The sequence below is a fragment of the Colobus angolensis genome, unplaced genomic scaffold (genome assembly GCF_000951035.1).
Source record: "Colobus angolensis palliatus isolate OR3802 unplaced genomic scaffold, Cang.pa_1.0 Scaffold183, whole genome shotgun sequence".
Taxonomy (NCBI): domain Eukaryota; kingdom Metazoa; phylum Chordata; class Mammalia; order Primates; family Cercopithecidae; genus Colobus; species Colobus angolensis.
The window spans coordinates 523,785-548,254 of NW_012114966.1; the positions used below are offsets into that span (position 1 = coordinate 523,785).

General features: G+C 42.1%; 1 protein-coding gene across 1 annotated transcript in view; it reads left to right on the top strand.

The window, feature by feature from the left end:
* The window catches only part of LOC105510143 (protocadherin alpha-7), a 180,100-nt gene that overhangs the window by 150,001 nt on the left and 5,629 nt on the right, over positions 1 to 24,470 (top strand). The gene's annotated exons all lie outside the window — the stretch shown is intronic.

Below are 24,470 nucleotides of genomic sequence, written 5' to 3' on the forward strand. Positions count from 1 at the left end.
TGATGGCTCTTTTTCTTTTATCTTTTTGTTCTTCCCTTTTTTCCGTACATACATGATTTCATTACATATATGATTATTTTGATTTTATACCTAATGCTCTTCAGGAGTTGAAAAAGGATAACATAAGAAAAGTGTGCGTGTGTGTGTGTGTGTGTGTATGAAGTTTTTGGGATTTGTTTGTTTGTTTAAATCAGGTACCTTTCAAATGCTTAGGCCATCCAAGACATGCCGAGAAGATCTGGTGGCCTTATGCACAGAGATGACACTGTTAACAAAGATCTTTTGATTGAAGACTATGGAAACCCACCCAAAGTAGTAAGGAAAGAAAGAGAAAAAGTAGGAAAGAAAGAAAAGGAAGGAAGGAAAGAAGGAAGGAAGGAAAGAAGGAAGGAAGGAAGGAAGGAAAGAAGGAAGGAAGGAAGGAAGGAAGGAAGGAAGATGGTTTCTCATGGAAGTGGAAAGTTATCAGAACCAAGGCATTGTTTTGAGTTCAAGTCAAAGTTAATCTGCTTCTCTCTGCACATCAACAACATTCTGCAGACTGACTTTTAGTGCCTTGGCATGCATGTTGCCAAACATGATCGCCTCACAATTTCTTAGTTTAGAGGGATAATAGGGACCATTTCCTAATCCACACTTTCAGGAAAGAGAACCTGCCAAGTTGTGTAAAAAACCTAATGACTGGGTGAGTATAGGAAAATTGCTTGAACTCACATTTCCTTGGTATCCTTATTCTTGCCCTATCACTGAAGCAGGGTCATGTAATAGAAATATGGCTTTGGAGGCCCATAGCTGTGGCAGTTTTCAGAAAGGGAAGATTAAGTGTTGGTAGAGACACAAAATATGTCTACTCTAATCCTCTATTAATAGAACATCATGATGATAATAGTAGTTACTAATTATTAAGCCATAATATGCCTCGACACTGTGCCAAGTACATTGTATGTGTGTTCTCATTTATTCTTTAAGTCAAGCTTGCAAGGGATTTATTATATCTATTCTACGTATGAGAAACTGGAGAGACAGAGAGATTAAGCAGTGACCCAAGTTCACATAGCTTGTAAGTGGCAGAGGGTAGGATTCAAACCCAAATGTGTTTAGTTTCAAATCCAAGTATATCTGGCACTTATATTCATAACATGGCTGGCTTGCAAGAATCCATTCAAATTCAAATACATATCTACATACATAACAGATGACATTGAATGTGTGTGTAAAAGGTTTTTTCCCAAAAATAATCAGATGTCTTTCAAATTATTAAGTAACATGCAGCTAAGGGCCCATTTTTTGCTGGCAACTCTAAGGGCGTTCATGTTGCACAATTCAACTAAAAGTCACATTTGTCCAAAAAATATACAAGTTGAAGCAATTCATTAGAGAGCTAATATTGCCAGATTGCAAGGGGAAGAACATAAAATAGTTCATTGACAAATCTATACCCTCAATGCCAATGACGGAGTGAAGACGTGATGGAGGAGGAAGTGGTTTTAGATTGCCAAGTGTTGCAAGATATGGAGGCATCTGGGAAGGTGAGAATTTCCCAAAGAAGCCACGTGAAATCATGACTTTCTACCCTGCCTTTGTTTCAGTTTTTCTTGCTTTTATGGAGGTATTGTAGGTAGACCCGGTGAGCCAAAAACTAACTTTGAATACATTCTCCCTCCCAGTGGTGATGCTGGTTGGTGTGTATTCCTAGGCAAATGTGGAACAGGAACCATGTATTGATATTTCATACATCTGGCCAGGTTCCTCTTTCAGATTCAAAAAATGTTAAGAACCTATCTTTTTTACAGAGATAGAGGAGGGGATCTCCATTGTTCCCTTTTTTACTGTCCCAGCCCCTCTTGTATAACCCATTTTATCCAGAACTGTGCCTGGCTGCTGACACATGAGTCACAGTCTTCATGGACTATGCTGGATAGGGCTTACATCTTCCAGCTACTCCGTGGCAACCTAATCATACTTTTCAATACATACCTCTGCATCAATGATGTAAAGTTAAAGGGATTCTCTACTTTCTCCCTGTCTTTCTGGTACTTTTAGGCTTTTAAGATTCAATATATGTTCTGCACTGCTTGGAGGGAATATGGCATAAAGATTAAGATTATGATTTTGAGTCAGATTTGAGTTGAATTACTTGCTGAGTGAGCATAGACAAACTGCCTGAATTTATATTTTCTTAATTACCCTTTCTGTAAATTGGGTGTAGCAATAATAATAACACCTGTTTTATTGAGTTACCATGAGAACTAAAGGAAAGAAAACAACTGAGCATAGTGCTTGACATATAGTTAATAAATGTCTAATTTTTTTTTTTTTTTTTGAGACAGAGTCTTACTCTGTCCCCCAGGCTGGAGTGCAGTGGCACGGTATCGGCTCACAGCAACCACTGCCTCCTGGGTTCAAGGGATTCTCCTGCCTCAGCCTCCTGAGTAGCTGGGACTACAGGCGTGTGCCACCAAACCTGGCTAATTTTTTGTGTTTTTAGTAGAGACGGGTTTCACCGTGTTAGCCAGGATGGTCTCACCTTGGCCTCCTAAAGTGCTGGGATTACAGGCGTGAGCCTCTGTGCCTGGCCTCACTGATGAATTCTTTTGCTTTGTTGAGAAACTGTTCATTTATTTTCACAGTCTGCAAAAGCCCAAGATAAAGATGCCAAACTCTGAAGGGATCAACAAGGGCATCACCAAGTGATGTTTTCTGCGGGATAAACAAGTCAGGCATTAAATTGGTTAATCCTGATTACTGGCCCCTTTCTCTAGCCTCCCCTCTGTGTGAGCAGACCTGGACCACAGGCTTTCTTATTTCCTTTCAGCTTCCCTTGAGACTGAGCAGAGAGAGAAAATTAGCTAAATCGGCAATGCAGGGAATGCGGTTGTAGCCTCTTCTTCAGATAGAGGAATGTGTTTGGGGGTGGGAAGGGACATTAAAGGGCCAGTCGCTCATGTTACAGCTCTTTTTAACTTCAGGAATATGAATGCCCTGAAGTGGTTTTAATGAATGTCCTCTTGTGATCAGTTCCTAGAGGCAATCCCAGAGGTTATAAAAGGACTGCCCCTGCCTGTGAGGGAACTGGTCTGGCTTCAGTGGGCCAGGCTACTTTGTTATCTGTCATTGGTTCTTCCAGCTCCTCTTTCTACATTTCAGGGGATCTCAGGCCTTACCTAAGGCAACAGTACGTTAGTTTTAGAGTGGGAGATGCTCACTATTTTCAGAAAAGTTCAGAAAATTTCAAAACACACAGCACTGCAGAAGATAACATTATAGTTTCTCAAGACCCCAGGGGATCTGGGACTAAACAGTGAAAGATTAGTTAGGTAGGGGAAGCCACTAAGGCAATGAGGCTTAGTTGGAGAACCTTGGTTTAGACAATTGTTCTCAAAGGAGCAGCAACACCAACAATACCCGGAAACTTGTTAGAAATGCAGATTCTTAGGCTCTATCCTAGACTAATGAATCAGAAATTCTCAGGATGGAGGCTGGGTGTGGTGGCTCATGCCTGTAATCCCAGCACTTTGGGAGGCCAAGGTGGGCAGATCACTTGAGGTCAGGAGTTCAAGACCAGCCTGGCCAACATGGCGAAACCCCATCTCTACTAAAATTACAAAAATCAGCTGGGCGTGGTGGTGGGCGCTTGTAATCCCAGCTACTCGGGAGGCTGAGGCAGGAGAATTGCTTGAAACCTGGAGGTGGAGGTTGCAGTGAGCTGAGATTGCACCACTGCACTCCAGCTTGGGTGACAGAGTGAGACTCTGTCTCAAAAAAAAAAAAAAAGAGAGAAAAGAAAAGAAAAAGAAAGAAAGAAAGAAAGGCATTCTCAGGAATAGGACCCAGCAGTCTATGTTTTAAAAAGTCTTGCATGTGATACCAATCTACTCTAAAGTTTAAGAACTGGTCTAAGGTCAATATTCCTGAGGTTGTCTTATATGATTACAGGCTGAGAATCCATGCACGGAAGCCATCTGTTTATGGTTCTTGTGAGAAGAAAGGGGCCTTTTCCCATGCCCGAGAGATAACTGTTAAGAGCTCAAGCTTGAGAGTCAGTGACCCTTTCTGAATTCTACCTCTGCCACTCAGTAATTGTATGTTCCTGGGAACATTACTTCACTTTCCTGATTCTCAGTTTCTTTCTCTATAAAATGGGGAGAATAGTGGTGTGTACCTTATAGGGTTCTTGCAAAAATTAGATGAGATAATGCACACACATTGCAGAATCTGAAGAACAATAAGGGTTTAGTAAACAATAGCTATTTTTAAATGATTTTTCAAGGTGTGAGTCTATCCTTCAGCTTCAAAATTTAGACCCAGGTTGTTCTGAGTATTCTCTGTGGGAAGAATCTGCTATAGAGAAGATTTTTTTAAAGTGCCTGTCTTTGTTTCCTTAGGGGATTGCTTTTGCCCTGATTTGCCACATCTCTTTTCTCTGTGGAAAATGGACACAGTTTATGTGCCCTAGTTTTATATGGGGATTTATAATCTTAATTGTCTCAAGGATTCTTACCTCTCTGACAAAACCAACTCCGCATAGAAAGACTCCATGGAGACTCCATCTCTGATCCTTTCCCAGAAAGAAAGCATGATCCTTAGGTTTTTTGGAATCTATTTAGGAGCACTGTCAACATGAATTTTTCCATTTCATGAGTGAGTGCAGCCTCAGGCCTTGTTGGAGAATTTAGAAAGCATGCTGTTCCACTAACCTGTTCAACCTCAACTTCTGCCGTTGTCATAGCAATGACAGTCCTGGGAGGTGTGTGCATATCCTTATTAGGAAAAAACAAATGAGATCAGGATCTGTGTGAGTGGGGCAGCTCCTGCCTGTGAGTAGCCTTCGCTCTCACCTGCCATCTGACAGCCCAGGAGTGCCAGCTTGGCTTAGCTTTCTCTACCTGAGGAAAGTAAGTCCTCATAAGATGCACTTTTACTTTCTGGGGGGTGTGAAACCCATTGTGTTTGCTGGAATTCTCTTTGCAGCTTATGATAAAGAATTTGTTTGTTTTGGATTGACCTGAAGGGAGGAAGCAAGGGTGTGGGAAGGGAAATTAGCATCCTCTACCTAGGAGAAGCCATGAAGCTTACTTAAGTCTTTGCTGGCTCCATCCATTCATGACTTTCTTCATCTTCTTCTTGGGAAAATACTCTGTACCTTCCACTTTTAATGGTCATGTAAATAAAAGACTAGAATGGAGATTTCCTGGTTTTCTGAAATTAAACATTTTTGTTTATGAAAAGATTCTAAGATAGTTCTTTCCCTAGACACTCTGTATTTCCTTGGACCTCTCATTTGCCCCATGGTAATTATTCTAGGATTGGTGGCCTGGGCAGAATACAGTCATGATTAAGACCATAATACATAATAAAAGAGTTTCTTCCATAACAGTAGCCCCAAACAGAGATCACGTGTCTCCTGAAACCTATCCAGTCTCATATGCACTCAGATGTACGCTCCTGGATATAACATTTTAGAGAGTGTAGCGAGGAGAATAGAGCAACACTGTTCTCTTAGGCTGCAGTTTCCTTCAAGCCCCATGATGGAGAGAAGCAGGCTAATGCAGGGTAAGGGAATAGAGACTTACTATAGTTTCTTCAGTTATCATTGATTCCTTTAATATGCCAGCTACATTGAAGCAATACAGTCTGGCCCCTGAAAACCTTGTCAGGAGAAACAACAACTTTTGAATATATCTTAGAAAAATAAAACACTTTATCCCTTCTTTTGTTTAAGAGGGTTGCATAAAACAGGAAAGTTTCTGAATTACCCTCCCTTCTAGCTTTCTTCATATACCATTCTTTGTAGCTGAAGTTTTAAGCCCCTTGTCAAAAGGGAGATTCAAGTTTCTGCTGGGGAGATGTCAGTGTCACAAAGGATCAAGGAAGTGGGGGCTTACCAACTTTGCCACCTGCCTCAGCTCAAAGGTGATGGGCCACCTGTGTGACTGAGAGCTTTGTGGGAAAGAGGATACGGAGGGTGGAGAGTCTGCACTTCACTCTGTGGGAAAAATTGCTGAGATTGTTTAGAATTGGTAGGCTTGGAACTCCTCCTGGGAGGTGCTTCAACAAGAAAGACCTGCTTATAACCTGGGTTGAGGGCAGAGGAGGAAGATAGTTTGTAATTCCTTTAAGTTTTACGGCTCCGGCAAGCCATGTCCTCAGCCTCACTGATACAAGTAAACTAAAAATGAAAGTCTGCCCTGGTGACAGCAAAGGTCTCTCATGGCAATGTTTTAAAATAAATTCTGCCCAGATTTCAAAGGAACGTGAAAACTTTATCTTCAGAGGCAGTCAGTTTGCAGTTGAAAAGGTCATTGCCTAATCTGGAGAAACATATTCAGTTCAAGCACTGACTAGAGACTAGGGGCCCCCCAGGAAAGGGCCATAAGATTAGTCATTGCCAGGAAGCCTGGCAATGAGTGTGTGGACTGGAGAGGAATCTTTCTCTGCCTCAGCACTTGGAGTCTCCATTACTCACAATCAGAAAAAGAGGGAGAACAGAAATAGATGGCATTCCATGTTTATCTCAGTGAGACCAAGAGCTTCCTCAGCAATAGCCCTGTCTGAAATGGTCTATCACCAAGGGCATGGGCTAGGCAAAGGATGGGAAAAGTCAGTCCTGAAGATGGTAATACTAAAGGAAATAAGGGGGAAGAAGGATGCTTGTGCTACTTTTGAAACAGGAAATTGAGAGCTTTGTAGAAGTCAGAAAATTAGGGTATGAAAAGGTAACTTCTAAGAACCAAATGTGGACCTAAGAACACAGAGAAGTTTATTGTAACTAGCGTTGTATTCCTTGTGTGCTGGATCCCAAACAATGTACCCTCGGTCTTGAGATTATAGATGCCATTACCTGTAAAAAACCAACCAAACGAACTTTAAAAATAAGTAAAGTCTGCCCTGTACAGAAAGTCTAAACAAGCAAGTTTGTTGGTGATGTTCCAAGAAGGTTCACCAGCTTGGGCTTTCTACCAACATTGTCCCAATCTTGTGTCCAGAGCTGTTGCTGTAGTTGGTATCATGTGTGAAGCTGAAGAGTGAGGTGACATTCCCCAAGTCTTCTCTCTTGTCTTTTTTGACTGTGCGTCATAAATACTGTCTTACCCAAGAACACACCTGTTGGATCTCTTTTCCCATAATCACCTGGAGTCAGATGAATACCGTAAAGGTCTGTGGTAAGACTGGAAGGCTCAGCCAGTATGAATGATTTACATTAGATGCACATCGAGCTGCTTTCAGAGAGTCCAGATTTGTGGGGATAAGAGCATCACCAGGTATATAAACAGCCCTAGGGTGGATACCTTTGAGCCTGTGAGTTTGGCTCTGTGTTGGACGATGAACCATGAAATAGAGCCCTGAGGACATTGTTTTTTTTAAGTATATGTTCCAGTGAGTGGGTCTTTGCTGGGTCAAGTTTTTTTTTTTTTGAAATGGAGTCTCGCTCTGCCGCCCAGACTGGTAGAGTGCAGTGGTGCGATCTCGGCTCCCTGCAACCTCCACCTCCTTGGTTCATGCTATTCTCCTGCCTCAGCCTCCCGAGTAGCTGGGACTACAGGTGCCCGCCACCACGCCTGGCGAATTTTTTGTATTTTTAGTAGAGACGGAGTTTCACCATGTTAGCCAGGATGGTCTCCATCTCCTGACCTCGTGATCCACCCGCCTTGGCCTCCCGAAGTGCTGGGATTACAGGCGTGAGCCACCGCACCTGGCCTGGGTCAAGTTTTATACATCTTTAAATCCCATACTGTTGCCTCCTGGATTGTAGAAATAGTCTCTTAGAACAAGAGAAAGGAAGACAATAGCTACCATTTATTGAGAACTGTGATAAGCGCTTTACATGTGTTGCACATTTAACTTTGAGAGAAGTACATTATTATTCCCATGTTTCAGATAAAGAAATTAAAGCTCATAAGAATTAAGTGGCTTTCTTACATTCATACAGCTAGTAAAAATGTTTTTTGCTCACCATTGTATTCCCAGTGTCAAGCAGGATGCCTAACACACAATGATGCTCAATAAATTTTGTTGAATTCATAAATAAATGCAGTGGTAAAGGCAGTATTTGAACCCATGTCTGCTTGCTGTTGAACCCTATACACTTAACACATTACTATTACCTTGTCCTGCATGATACATGAAGGGAATAGCTTGGTAACTTGGAAAAGACTATTTACTGTCTGAATTCTAGGCCAACCGTAGGGGGTCTGTATTTATTTCCCATTACTGTTGTAGCAAGTTAATCATAAACTTCATGGCTTAAAACAACACAAAGTATTTTCTTCCAGTTCTGGAAGTCAGAAGTCCAAAGTGAGTTTCACTGGGCTAAAATCAAGGTGTGTTCTTGCCACTATATAACAAGGATCCACTTTCCTTTCGTTTCCAATAACAGGCTCCTTATTTCTACCTGAGCCCTCACCGGCAGCACCTTTAATGTCCACATTTGTAACAACAATCTGTTCATGACAATTTAGGTTTGTTCCTCACTTTCTTCTGAGTCCTCTCTAGTAGAGCCATTAATATGCATATTTCTACTAGCAGCCTGTTCAAGGTAATCTAGGCCGTTTGTATCATGCTCTTCAAAATTCTTCGACTCTGCCCATTTCCCAATTTCAAGGCCACTTGCATATTTTTAGGCATTCATAACAGCAGAACCCCACTTCCAGATACCAAAATCTGTATTAGTTTCCTTGGGCTGCCATAACAAATTAACACAATGTCCCTTTTGCCATGTAACATAATATATTCACAAGTTCTAAAATTAGGATGCAGTCATTTTGGTGGGGCCATTATTCTGCCTACCACATGGTTTTTCATATTCAGGCAGAGGTGGCTGTGTGTGTGTGTGTGTAAGTTAATTTCAGTAGAGAATGAACTAGCGTAGAGAAAGAGAATTAAGATGAGATGTGTCATGGAAGAACAGTGACTGATGATGCTAACTTTGCTCAGTCAAGAAGCATAATCCATTTAAGTCATGCTTTCAGTGATCTACCCAATCAGATAAACTACTCTTCCTTCCTGGGAAGAGTAAGGAAGGAAGTAGATGAAAGATGAAAAGTTCTTTTCCTAGCACATACCTGCAAAGGATGGGGATATTGGTTTGGTGGACATTCCCTTTTCTAAGAGCAAATGTGGAAATGTGGAGAGAGGGGAAAAATAGTTCCCAATACATTATTGTGTTCTGGACTTAGAGATATTGTTCTGCCCCAGGTTTAAGAATATTGTTCCAAGAGTTGGGAGCAGGCAGCAGAGGACAGTACTCTTTAGATTACCCAGAGGCCAATCTGTAAGGATTCAATCCTGGGGCATGGTAGATAATGGAAAAGTCACTGTCACAAGTGATGCCAGGAGATGGAACAACACATATTGCCTGCCTTGTATGCATCTAGCGTCTGTGTCTAAGTGAAAGCAGATTATATCCAGAACTTCCCTGAAAAAAAGAAGAAAGAGCCTGATTGGTGTGTATGTGTGTATTAGGGGTTGAGGGGTGGGTAATGCTCCTGCCAATGTTCCTAAATCCCACCTGCTTTTCCTGTGGTGCTTCCTGTGTTGTGGATAGGAGGGTAGGATGGTTCGGGGTCAATTTTATGGATGCATATGTACCTAAGGATGTGTTTGTTTTTTGGGAGCATTTTGTATAACAACCCAGTTTCACTCTAGCTCCTTCCTTGAGATACTAAACAAGCTGGATATCTCCAAAGCTTAGGCCCTCTCCATACTTACAGGAGCTCTGACTGGAGATGAAATCACCCCTTATACTGCTGACAATGATTAGGCCATGGGACCCATGAAAGAGTCTCCCCAGAGTCCAGCATCCCCTGTGGGCTGCTTGTGTCACCAAGATGTCAATCCAATTGCTGTTCTTGCAGTCTGCAGTCAGCAGGGCTGTGTTTATTCAGCGGTCAATGTCACGTCAATTTCCTTCTGTTGCAACAAGTATAAATCGATTCTACATATTTGCCTTTGGGAAATTTCTTTAGAGGGAAACTCACTAAAGCTAATTTCTTTGGCTTTTTCATATGTTCTCTCTGAATCTGGGGATTTAGAGATATAAATTAGCTTCTTTGGTCTTTTCTTGCCCAGGGTCACAACCTTGCCTCCAGGATAGTACCTTCTAAGTGTTTGTGATTTGAAGGGCACTACGAAGATCCTCACAAAAACCTCCCAGCCAGGTCCCTGGAACTCCATCATTAACCACCGTCATCAGCATTTCTCTTTTAAAATCCTTATTCATTCCTATTCTCCTTCTTTCTTTCTCTCTCTCTCTCTCTCTCTCTCTCTCTCACACACACACACACACACACACACACACACACACACACACACACACGGGAGAGAGAGACAGAGAGAGAGAGATAAAGAAGTGAAGTATATAGTATCCTTTATAGGGATGCTTTTCTTGCCTTGGCTCCAACGTAGATTTTGTTGGGACCCTCTACATATAGTCATGTACCAAATAACGACACTTTGGTCAACAATGGACCACATATGTGACAGTTGTCCCATAAGACTGTAATACCATATTTTTACTGTACCTTTTCTATGTTTAGATACACAAATACTTGCCATTGTATTACAGTTGCACAGTATTTTCTACAGTAACGTGCTATGCAGGTTTGTAGCCTAGGAGCAACAGGCTATACCATATAGCCTAGGTACATAGTAGGCTATGCCATCTAGCTTTGTGTAAGTAAACTCTATGATATCCATACAACAAAAATGCCTAGTGATGCATTTCTCAGAATATATCCCCATTGTTAAGTGATACATGACTGTAGTCATCATCAAACATTTATTAAGCACTTAGGTCAGGTCAGGCTCTGTTCTAGGTGATGCAAATATAATATTAAATATAACACAGTCCTGCACTTACAAATCTAATGGTGAAGGCAGAAATGTAAAGAAATATGATGGAAATATTACATTGTCATGTGATAAGGACCATGATAATGCCCTACATAGGCAGGGTCAATGAAAGGGAAGGAGGCTGGGACAAACCATCAGGGCCTGTTGGTCCAGAATGGGACCCAGCGTCTATCTATGTTATAATCAGTTCAAACCCTAGGTAAATAAGGTAAGCTGTTCTGCCTTTCTTGAGACAGTCCCCAGATTGTTTTCACAGGGCCCAAACACTCTCAGCAACCATGAACAGTGGATGTCATGGATCCCCAGAAGATGGAATTGGAAATTCAGGGGACTAAGTCAGAGATTATTTGACATTTAATACTGGATATTGAGGCCGGGCGCAGTGGCTCACACCTGTGATCCCAGCACTTTGGGAGGTTGAGGCGGGTGGATTGTGTGAGCCCAGGAGTTTGAGACCAGCCTGGGCAACTTGGCAAATCCCCATCTCTACAAAAAAATATAAGAATTAGCCGGGTGTGATGGCATGCACTTGTAGTATCAGCTACTTGGGAGGCTGAGGCATGAGATTCACTTGAACCTGGAAGGCGGAGGTTGCAGTGAGCCGAGATCACACTACTGCACTCCAGCCTGGGTGACAGAATGAGACCCTGTCTCGAAAAAAAATTTAAAATACTGGGTATTGCAGGATGGCAAGTAAGATGTGGAGAGGAGGAGAATTCTAGGCAAAGGAAACAATGTGTGCATGCAAAAACAAAAAACAAATAAACTGAATTGTATAGCCTGGGTTAATAGGATGAGTGCATTTGATGGATATGGTGGGATAAAGAGTGTTAGGAAATGAGATCAGAACCGTAGACTGGAATCAGATTTTGTAGGACCTTAAACGTCCTGCTAAATAATTTGTAGTTTCATTTGTTGGCCATGGAGAGCCACTAGAAGGTTAGTTGGTTTGTTTATATTTAGGAAAGAAGATTCTTTTAAGTTTCCTTTACTCTACTGAATTTTCAAAAATCAACCTACAGCAGTCCCAACTTATCTCAGGAGATACGTTCCAAGACCCTCAGTGGATGCCTGAAACCTCATTTAGTACTGACCTTTATATACATTATGTTTTTTCATAGGCGCACCTATGATAAAGTTTAATTTATAAATTAGGCACAATACTCTTGTGCTTTGGGGCCAGTATTAAGTAAAATAAGGGTACTTGAATACAAGCACTTTGATACCAAAACAGCCAATCGGATAACAAGACGCTTTCTAAGTGAACTAACAGGTGAGTAGCATAGACAGCATGGATAGGCCGGACAGAGGGATGATTCATACTGGGTAGGATGAAGCAGGATGGCTCGAGATTTCATCACATTACTCAGAACAGCTTGCAATTTAAAACTTATGAATTGTTTATTTTTGAAATTTTTCAGTTAATATTTTCAGACTAAGGTTGACTGTGGGTAACTGAAGCCTCAGAAATCAAACCTCAAATAATGGGGGATCACTGTACTGAATAACATATCAAGATGAGCTATGAGCTTTCAACTTAGTGTTTTTCTTCTCCCAAACCAAATATTGGAAACTTTGGAGTGTTTAGAAAAGGAGAATCAAAACGAGAAGTAAATGCAGCATTTTTTTATTGTAAAAAAAGAAGGGTGGGCCTTGGAAATGTTCTTAGGTAATCCTGGTGGATTTGGTATGTCATGTCTGAGAAAATGTGGAGAGTGAAGGGCAGGTTTAAAAGTTGTCTCGTGTTAGTTTCTGAAGGGAGATAGCATGGCATTGCACAGTGCCTCACATTTCTATCATATAACTTAATAATTGTGCAACCTGTGCTTCAGATTTATCAATGTGTAAAAGAGGAGAGACCATAGGCTGTTGTAAGTATTAAATGAGATAATGCATGCAAAATGCTTAGAACCATACTTAGTTCATGGTAGCCATTCAAAAATGTCGTCAGAACTATTACTACTCAATTAATGCTCCTGGCACTTAACACAGTGCTTGGCACACAGTAAAGAGGATTCAAAATGTTTTTGCTAGATTACATGGAATGGTATGGAAGTATGCAGGGTAAGGGAGAGGGTTCTCCTATAATCTTGCCTTCCTTATACTGCAGTGTGCTGACAGCACCTCCATTTTATATCCTCAATGCACAGATATCACTACTTGTCTAGAAATAGTTGCTCAAGTCTGAGAAGTGACACAGCAACACAGAGCCTGGGATTGCTGCCAAATTTTAAGAAGCACAGATTGTAACAAAGTAAGGGGGGAGGGTAGAGAAGAAAAGTTTGAAAACCCAACCAAAGTCAGAAGCCATTTTGTTGTCAGGTAAAATGATGCCTCATAGATCTTCAGGTGGGGCAGGCAGTGTGAAACCTTTGGGAATAGTCAGTGTTAAGATGTGGTGCTAAGGGAGGAACCCAGTAGTGCTCAGGCCTGGGCAAGACTGGCTTCTTGGGGCCCAGCATTTAGAAAGGCCCTGTGTGTTTTGATATACTGTCACTGTCTTGAAGTTCTTAATTATTTGTTAACAAAGGCCCCCTCCCGCCATTTTCATTTGGCAAATTTCACTGGTTCCTGCAAATTCTGTAGTTAATCCTGGGTCCAGGCTAGTTTTTGAACCATGTCGGGCTAGTATTCTTCTGAACCTCTCTCTCTTTGATTTAATTACAGAAGAAACAAAAGTCATAACAAATTATATCTGTGCAGGACTAAAATAAAATGAGTAGTGCCTCACTCCCTACATCCAATCATGCTTTCCAAAAGTAACCACTACCAATAATTTAGCGTGCATCTCTAGAATTCTTTATATGTCTACATTTTAAATTAATGTATTTTAAAATAAAATAGAATTACATTGTTGAAGTAAAAGTATTAAACAATACAGCATTATTTGCATAGAAATATTTATTTCCCTCAATCCCACTCCCCTTTGGTGAAGCAACCACTGTAACAATTTTGTGTTTATCCTCCAATATTTTTTGAAATTAATCAACTTTACTTTTTAGAGCAGTTTTTGGTTCACAGAGAAGTTGAGTAGAAAGTGAGAGTCCTCATTCACTCCTGCTCTCCCACGTGCACAATGCCCCCTACCCCCGCCACAGTGACATCCTGCCCAGAGTGGTACATTCATTACAACTGATGAAACTATATTAACATCATTATTGAAACTATCATTACCACCCAACTTCCATGTTTACTTTAGGGTTCACTCTTCCAAATATTTCTTGCATCACTTAACAATGGGGATACACTGAGAAATGTGTCGTTAGGCAGCTTTTTCATTGTACAAATATCATAGAATGTACTTACATAAACCTAGATGGTATAGCATACTACACACTTAGGCTTTATCATATGGCCTATTTCTCTAAGGCTACAAACCTGTACATCATATTACTATACTGAATACCATAGGCAATTGTTACACAATGATAAGTATTTGTGTATCTCAACATACCTAAACACAGAAAAAGTACAATAAAAATATATTATTATAATCTTATAGGACAACTGTCATATGTGTGGTCCACTGTTGACTGAAACATGATTATGGGGCACATGACTATATAGAGATTTTCAAAAAGCAAAATGGGATAATGCTATACATATTATACAGCTTGTGTGTGTGCATATGTTAACAAACACCTTTCTCCATCAGTACCTATAGACTTGCCACAATCTTCTTGAGTAAGGGTATAGTACTATGTTGTATACGTGTATTATAATTTATCCAATTTCCTGTTGGTATCTATGTTTTCTAAACAATGCAATATACATTCTTATACATATTTCTTATGCATGCTTACTAGTATTTATATAGGATAAACTTACAGAAGTAGAATTACAGAATCATAAGATATAAAAATATCAAATTGGCAAATTGGCATTCACTTACCTGTGGTTGAACTGCACTTGTTACATACTTCCCTCTGAGCCTTCCATCCCCACCTCGAGCTAGTGCTATATGTCACTTAACTCAGTGACGTCATCATCAACAGACTTAACCTCCACAGTTAAAAATGCTAGAGCAAACAGAGGAGAAAATTTGCTTGTGAATCATAATAGCTAACCTGTATTGAACAGTTAAGCTATGTGCCAAGTATTATTCTAAGCACTTTATAAGTATTAACTCCTTTAATCTGTATAACCACACCCAGAAATTTGTGTATTAATATACCCATTTTACTGCTAAGAAAACTGAGACCCATAAATTAAATAAGATCACACATCTAGTAAGGGCACCAGAATATGAAGCAGAATTGTCTGACTTCTGAGTCTGTGCTATTAACCACTGCACACACCGTCTCTAGAAAGTTTAATGCCATCTTTATGTCAGAATTTATCTACCTTGTTTATCCTTGGAAACTATTATTGTATTTCTTCATTTACTTGTCTTTTCCTCCCACTGTACTGTAATTCTTTGAGAACAGAGTACTTGTCTTAATATTATTCATATTTATATCCCTAATTCCTAATTTAATGTCTAATTTATTGTAAATAAGTTTTTTTTTTTTTGAGATGGAGTTTTGCTTTTGTTGCCCAGGCTGGAGTGCAATGGCACAATCTCAGCTCATTGCAACCTCTGCCTCCTGGGTTCAAATGATTCTCTTGCCTCAGCCTCCCAAGTAGCTGGGATTACAAACTTGCGCCACCACACTAGGCTAATTTTGTATTTTTAGTAGAGACAGGGTTTCACCATGTTGGTCAGGTTGGTCTTGAACCCCTGACCTCAGGTGATCTGCCTGCCTTGGCCTCCCAAAGTGCTGGATTACTGGCGTGAGCCACGTGCCTGGCCTTGTAAATAATAAGTTTAGTTGAATAAATAACAATGCCATTGGGAGGTAGCTATTATATTCATTTTACAAATGAAGAAACTGTAAGTCAATGTTAATCAAACAGTGTCCTAGAAAATAGTAGAGCCGGGCGCGGTGGCTCAAGCCTGTAATCCCAGCACTTTGGGAGGCCGAGACGGGCGGATCATGAGGTCAGGAGATCGAGACCATCCTGACTAACGCGGTGAAACCCCGTCTCTACTAAAAAAACACAAAAAACTAGCCGGGCAAGGTGGCGAGCGCCTGTAGTCCCAGCTACTGGGAAGGCTGAGGCAGGAAAATCGCGTAAAACCCGGGAGGTGGAGCTTGCAGTGAGCTGAGATCCGGCCACTGCACTCCAGCCTGGGTGACAGAGCGAGACTCTGTCTCAAAAAAAAAAAAAGAAAATAGTAGAAAGCAGAATGCCAGAGCTGAGATTTGAACCCAAGACTTTGATACCTCGTCCAGTGTGCTTTCCACCATGTCTAAGCAGCCACCTTCACTTCCTCCTTCAGAGGGCTATGGAGAGTAACCTGGCAACCATTTCTAAGCTGGAAAATGTCCCAGCCCAAAGTCTTCAATCCCCTAGGAGGAGCATAGCCTGATGGGGAGAGAGTCCTTGGAAAAGAGAATTTCTGAAAGTACTACATTTGGGAATAGGTGGTTAAAGTAGAAGTTGGATTTGTAAAGGAATACTACATAGTAATAATACCCATTCTTTATTTCAGAGTTTCTGCATGACAGACATTGATCTGTGTGATTTATAAGCCTTGTCTCTTTTTAATGCTCACAATCCTATTAGATGGTTGTTGTTATCTTTGTTTTGCATATGAAAGAATGGGAGCTAAGAGGCCAAGTGCCTCGCTCAAAGTTCAACAAATAAGTGGTGAAGCAGATTCCAACTCAAGTCTATGTTACCCAAGAACCTACATTTTAAGCATTGAGTTACCCCCTGGATATGACAGCCAACTGAAGAGGGGGTATTTTGAGAAGATACTCTAAAGGGAAATTGCCTTCCCTACATCCCAGGGGATGTTAGCAACCAGGAAACAAGGTAGAGAAAACTGTGCAGCCTGAGCCCTGCTGGGTTGCGGGGGACTCACGGAAAGAAGAAATGTGAGGGTTTTTTTTAGCTAACTACGGAGACCAGCCATTCCAATGTTTGAATCTGGGTTCGTAGCACATGATGTCTTTATACTCTTAACCTAGAAATGGCAGAGTTATTTTGGGCACAAAGCAAGAGCTGTGGCTTTAAAAATATGCCAAGTGTATTTATCTCTTCCGCTCCAAGATTACTGAAAATTAGCCCAGCTGTAGCTTGGGGCACCAAACAGCCAAAAAATCTTCTTCCAGCTCAACTCATTCCACCCAAAGAGGGTGAAACACCCAGGAGTAGCAGGTCTAGTGGCCTCTGGGGAGTGGGATTAGATTGGCCTCCCCATTGCTAAGCCTGACATCTAATCACACACGCACCACTCTCCCAGCTGCTCTATAGATCAGAATGCTAGGCCTATGAATGAAGCTCAGCTCTGTCTCTTCCCTCATCCCCAAGGCTTCACAAGAAGTAAACAAAACAAACAAAAACTATTTGATTATTGAGCCAAGGAGTCAATGTGAGAATAGTTTTTCACCTTCATTATGAAATCCCTGTGTGGGGCTGAATGTGGTGGCTGACACCTGTGATCCTAGCTCTTTGGGGAGGCAGAGGTGGGAAGATTGCTTGAGGCCAGGAGTTCAAGACCAGCTTGGGCAACACAGCAAGGCCCTAATCTCTCTCTCTCTCACTCTCTCTCTCTCTCTCGCTCTCTCTCTCTCTCTCTCTCTATATATATATATATATACACTTTTTTTTTTTTGAGACGGAGTTCTGCTCTTGTCGCAGTCTTGGCTCACTGCAACCTCCTTCTCCCGGGTTCAAGTGATTCTTCTGCCTCAAACTCTCGAGTAGCTAGGATTACAGGTGCCCGCCACGATGCCCAGCTAATTTTTGTATTTTTGGTAGAGACAGGGTTTCACCATGTTGGGCAGGCTGGTCTCAAAATCCTGACCTCAGGTGATGCACCTGCCTCGGCCTCCCAAATTGCTGGGATTACAGGCATGAGCCACTGTGCCTGGCCCCTAACTCTATATGTTAAAAAAAAAAAATTATCCAGGCATAGTGGCACACACCTGTAGTCCTAGCTACTCAGAAGGCTGAGATGAGAGGATCACTTGAGCCCAGGAGGTCCAGGCTGGCAGTCAGCCATGATCTCACCATTTTACTCCAACCTGGGCAACAGATATAGACCCTGTCTCTAAAAAAAAATAAAAAATCGTGTGTGATGTAGGACAAATTATCTTGCTGTAATTTAAGCCTTTGGATTCCTTTTTAATAAAATAAATACGCTTTACATATGTATTTAGATAAATACATTTATAATAATAGCTTTAATTAATTGTAATTAAATCATTTAAAATTAAATACATGCAAAATACCCAATAAATTGTCTAATCCATAAGCAATCAATAGTCCTTAAACAAATGAATCTTCTGCTGCTCTGATCTTAATAAGTAAAATTTAATGAGTGTTTACTTTGTGCTATGCACTTATGCTATGTGCTGTATAAGGATAGTTACATTTAATCTATAACAACCCTATGGGGTGGGCACTACTATGATCTTTTTTTACGGATGAAAACTGAGGCCCAGAGATATGAAATAATTTGCCAAACATCACATAATTTACATGATGTAGCCAGGTTTAAGCCTACTATTCTGATTACAGAGCCTAAGATCTTACAGAGAACAGGGAGTATATTTTTACATTCCCTTGTTTCCATGGAAAAGTCTTTCCACTGTCTATTGAAGGACTAAGCAGCAGAGGGGAAGTGCTGGAAATGCTAGCCCAGGTGAGCTTAGCTTCGTCCCTCTCTCTCTGATCCTGGACAGGATTTGGGTTTCAGACCACGATTCTCCTGTTTCATGGGCTGTGATACTCACATTAGGTGTGCTCAGTTCATAAAGGACTGGCTGGGGTTGGGGGTGAAGGTGTGGGAGAAGGCGGAGCTTGTCCAGTCGGTCCAACAAACCCCACAGATGGCGAAATAGGGGGTGGGGAAGGAGCTTGAGATGTTTTACAACCTGGGCTGTTTCAGCGGTTGATGGCGGATGGTTTTTGCCTTTTGGTCAGCCTGAGTATATACTATCGTTCTACAATCGGCCAAATTCTGACAGAGAAGGAGACAGAGAGAGAGGTTGATTAAATTAATGCCCAAAGCCAAGAAGGAGCAAAAGAAATCGGGGCTGCTTGAAAAAGACTGCAGTGGCTGACTTGGGTGGTGAGCGGAAATAAGGAGGAGGGAGAGGCGGCGTGTCCCTGCGCGGAAAGTTCACTTGCAAACCCAGAATCTGCACAGCCTTCGGTGCCCTGACTCTTTCCTGGGCATCCAGAGGCAGCAACAGCTGCCCGCGCCGAAGAACGAGCAGTCCAGGGGAGCTGTCTGGGGCTGGGCCGGAAACGACTGTAATCATTTAATAGCCTTTGCCGGCTGCACTGACTTAGCAGAGTGGGCGGTAGGCAGGCTCCAGAGTGCTGTCTGGCAAGATAGTCCCCGGCTTTAATCAAAATGATGGGTTTTCTGGAAGCTCTTTATTAACCTCGGCACTGAAATCCCAGAGCTGGTAACAAAGGGATGAATGGGGACCAAAGGGGCGGAGCCGAAACCTGGAGCCCGGGCTGCATCCGCACCCCTTCCCCCACCTCCACTCCTTCTTTCATCTCATTCTGGCTTAGGGCTCCTGCTGGCATCTCTGTGCCTCCCAAATAGTAGTAGCAAAACAGGCAATAACCATAATAATTGGCACATTTGTATAACGCTTTAGGGTTTTCAAAGGATGACCTTGTTATACAGCTCGGGATCTGAGTCTCCTAGCTGGAGTCAGATTCCCTAGTTTTGAGTTCCAGGCTCCACCAGTTAGTGACCATGTGACCATTGGTCCTTAGTCCCCTCATCTCTAAAACAGACACATAACACAGACAGAGATATTAGAAGTATCTACTTCATAGGGCTCTTGTCAGGACCAAAACCTATATGGCCTGTAGATCTGTTTAACTCTGTTGCACGCACACAGGAAGGGCACAATAAATATTAACTACATCGACAACCCTGTGATGTAGACAGGAAGGGGATCATTTCCATTTTATGGATGAGGAAACTGAGGCTCAGAGATATTTATGTAAATGGCCCAGGACTATGCACTAGTGAGAGAACCAGGGCAAGTCCTCAAGAACAGAAAGAGAACAAAGCAAGATGAAGGGAAGAAAAGAAAAGCGAACACCCTAAAACACCCTCCAGCACATGCCCCTCTGAGAATAGTATCCTTGGTCAAAAAGAATTTGTGTTCTTCTATTAGGGAAAGTCAGTGTAAATCAGAAAAGCCCTCCTGGCCTTAACAAAACAGTTCTAAATGGGGATGAGGGTGAGTTTAACAGGCCTGGCATTTGCTTCACAATCTTCTGGCCCTTTCCTGGCATTTGCCTTGGCAAAGCCTCTGACCTGATCATTCCTAGTCCCTGAGGCTCAACTCCATCAACTCAGACAGCCAGGGTTAGTTTAGAATGAAAAAGAAAGGCTGGAAATTTTGCCAAAAAGACTCCTGGGCAGTGCCTAAGGGAAGTGCCCAAATTGGATTATAGGATGACATGAAGTGACCAGCTGTTTCCAGAGGGCAGGGTTTTTTGTTTGTTTGCTCTATCGCCCAGGCTGGAATGCAGTGGTGCAATCTCAGCTCATTGAAACCTCCGCCTCCCGGGTTCAAGTGATTCTCATGCCTCAGCCTCCCAAGTAGATGAAATTACGGGCATGCACCACCACAGTCTGGCTAATTTTTGTAGTTTTAGTAGAGATGGGGTTTTACCATGTTCCCCAGGCTGGTCTTGAACTCCTGGCTTCAAGTGATCCACCCACCTCAGACTCCCAGAGTGCTGGGATTTTAGGTGTGAGTCACCGTTCCTGGCCCCAGAGGGCAGTTTTTAAAGTAGAAGTGAAGATCTGTATGTTTTTATTAAAATATAGGTTGTTCTGATTTTAAAATGTATCCCTACCCATTGTGAAGATATTGGCTAATCCAATAAAAAAGCAAAACCATATTTTGTATAATTATGATCGTACTCTGTTAAATAAACTTTTAAATCCTATTAAATCCTATTGGGTTGTAATCTATAGTCTGGGAAGGGCTCTGCCTAAAGATTCAGACCTGTACCAGATTTATATTGTCTGAAATCCTCTTTCTAGCCTCTAACAGGCCCATTCATTTGAATCTTGACTGCATCCTCAGTCTTGTCTTTGCCTGAGGGTGAGCTAGGACCCTGGGAGCGTAAGGGAGGGGACTTGCCAGAGATCTTAGAAGGGAAAGGAGGCAGCACTGAAAGAAGAAACATTTCTTTGATCATTTGCTGAGCCTGGCCCCTGATTGGGGTTAGGAGTAGAAATATGCTTCTTCTGTTTTCATCTTCTTCAGAAGAGAGTATCTCCTTGATTCTGCCCCAAAGGCATGACATTTTATAGGCAAAGCCAGACAAGTGTCTTGAGTGCTCTTAGCCAAAAGGAACTCAGATTAGGAGGCCAGTCAGCGTTTGTCAGATCCTTAAGCTTTTGTTTTACGTGGAATGAGTCACAGTCTACATGCTGCTGAGCTCTCAGAGATGTTTGTTTATACAACAACTAGAACAGGTGAGGCACAGTGGTCTGTGAGGGACTGGAGAAACCACACCTTGTTCTGCTCTGCGGAAGCTGGACATGTGGAAGAGGCACCTGACTAGATCTCCGCTTCCTGGAGTTTAGGCTGAGTCATATAGAACCAGGAAGCTCAGTGACATGTTAAAGTGGATTAACTCTTGGCAGTCCTGCTGTGAGGGGCTCCCTCTGCCAATACGCACAGCCATTAATGTCCTTTAACTCTGCAAGATGAAGATATCTCTGTGTTCCACATTTCCAGATGACAGTGCTTAGGCCTCATGCAGAGTCCTGGTTATGGTTGAAGAAAAATTTCCATTTTGGGCTCTGAGGGCAACTAAAGGACTGTGGAGTGGTGCTGAAACCCAGTTTTAGGCGCCAAATCAGAGGCTTTTAAATACATTTCTTGTTACGCACGTCCGTGTGAAGAGACCACCAAACAGGCTTTGTGTGAGCAACAAGGCTGTTTATTTCACCTGGGTGCAGAGAGGCTGAGTCCGAAAAGAGAGTCAGCAGAGGGTGATGGGATTATCATTAGTTCTTACAGGTTTTGGGATAGGCGGTGGAGTTAGGAGCAATGTTTTGTGGGCAGGGGGTGTATCTCACAAAGTACGTTCTCAAGGATGGGGAGAATTACAAAGAACCTTCTTAAGGGTGGGGAAGATAACAAAGTACATTGATCAATTAGGGTGGAGCAGAAAAATCACAATGGTGGAATGTCATCAGTTAAGGATATTTTCACTTCTTTTATGGATCTTCAATTGCTTCAGGCCATCTGGATATATACGTGCAGGTCACAGGGGATATGATGACTTAGCTCGGGCTCAGAGGCCTGACATTTCTCTCTTTTCTCAGTCTCTCAGAGACAGGACCTGTATTTTAAAGGTTAAACAGGCAGATTCTGGCTGAGCTCAATTGCAGATTTGATTAACTTAGATAGATCAAAGACAGTAGTCTCAGAGAAAAAAATTGTTTCTCATCCCTAAAGTGCTATTGTGTCAGCTCTGCCAGGGGAAGCATGGTGTAAGGAAAAGCGTTTGGAAGAGAGAAGAAAATTTCTTGCCCCCTCTCCTCACTGCCTGCTGTAAATTTGTAGTATCTTTATTTTGGCCTCCTAGGCCCCAAGAGCTGCATTATATATAATTGCCCATATGTGATACCATTTACTGAATTCTTGCATTGTGCTAAGCATCAAGTTTAGCACTTTACATACATTACTTCGTTGTCTTTAGGGACCCCAAAAGTGCCTCACTGGAGAGTTGTTTGGTCTGCTAAAGAGTGGGTACCACTTTTACTTCTCACATCAGTCCTTTCATTCATTCATCCAGCAAGTATTTACTAAATACCTGTTATGGGCCAGGAATTGTGCTAGGCACTGGTTATACATTGGTGAATAAACAGATGTATTTTTTGCCTTTGTGAATCTTACAGTGATAGAGGCTAATAGGCTAAGGGGGTGCTGTTTGGCTAGGAATGTCGTAGAATGCCTTTCTGAGGAGGTTACATTTAACATTGACTTGGCCGGGCACGGTGGCTCAAGTCTGTAATCCCAGCACTTTGGGAGGCCGAGATGGGCGGATCACGAGGTCAGGAGATCGAGACCATCCTGGCTAACACGGTGAAAACCCATCTCTACTAAAAATACAAAAAACTCGCCGGGCGAGGTGGCGGGCGCCTGTAGTCCCAGCTACTCCGGAGGCTGAGGCAGGAGAATGGCGTGAACCCGGGAGGCGGAGCTTGCAGTGAGCTGAGATCCGGCCACTGCACTCCAGCCTGGGCGACAGAGCCAGACTCCGTCTCAAAAAAAAAAAAAAAAAAAAAAAAAAAACATTGACTTGAAGAATGAGGAGTCATGCTAAGAATGGGTAAGAGATCATTCAAGACAAAAGCAAACCAGATGTGTAAAGATCTTGAAGTAAAAACAATTCCAAGGAGCCAGGTATGGTGGCCTGTAGTTCCAGACACTTGGGAGGCTGAGACAGGAGGGTCGCTTGAGTCCAGGAGTTTGAGGTTACAGCAAGCAATGCTTGCACCACTGCACTTCAGGCTGGGTGACAGAGTGAGAACCTGTCTCTAACAAACAACAACAAAAGACAACTCCAAAGAGTATTCGAGGATCTGAAAGAAGGCCTGTATGGATGGAGTATAACAGTAAGAGGGAGATTTGTAGATTAGAGTGGAGAAGAAGTAAAAATCCGATTATTGAAGGGACTTATGTATCATGGTAAGGAGTTTTTTGTTTTTGTTTTTTTTTCTCAAGGCAATAGAAAGCCTAAGCAGAGGAGTGATATAATCTGATTTCTATTTTTAAAGGATTTTGCTATATGTATGTTATACTTCAATTTTATTTATTTATTTATTTATTTTAGATGGAGTCTTGCTCTGTCGCCCAGGCTGGAGTGCAGTGGCGCGATCTCGGCTCTCTGCAAACTCTGCCTCCCGGGTTCACACCATTCTCCTGCCTCAGCCTCCTGAGTAGCTGGTACTACATGCCTGGCTAATTTTTTGTATTTTTTAGTAGAGATGAGGTTTCACTGTGTTAGCCAGGATGGTCTCAATCTCCTGACCTCCTGATCTGCCCACCTCAGCCTCCCAAAGGGCTGGGATTACAGGTGTGAGCCACCATACCTGGCTGTTATACTTCAATTTTTAAAGGGAGACTTTAAGAAATGAAGATGACTCTGGCTACTGTGTGGAGGGTTGGAGAGAAGCAAAAGTGGAAGCAGACTGAATAAGGAGACTATTGCTGCAATTCATATAAGAGATGATGGTGTCCTGAAAGAGTGGTGGCAGTGAAAATTGGGAGAAGAGGGCAGAGTCAAGATATATTTAGGAGGCAGAAATGACAGGTCTTGATGATGTATTATAAACGGAGAATGAAGAATAGAATAGAGAAAAATGAATTATTAGCTCTGAACTTTCTGGCTTGAGAAATGGGGTAAATGGGTTGTAATTTACTGAAACTGGAAAGATTTAGAAAGGAATAGATTCGAGGAATCAAGAGTTTGATTTCAGATTCCTTCAGTCCGGGATGCCCATGAGATTTCCAACTGGGGATACCAGATAGGCAGTTACACATGAGACTGGAGCACAGAGA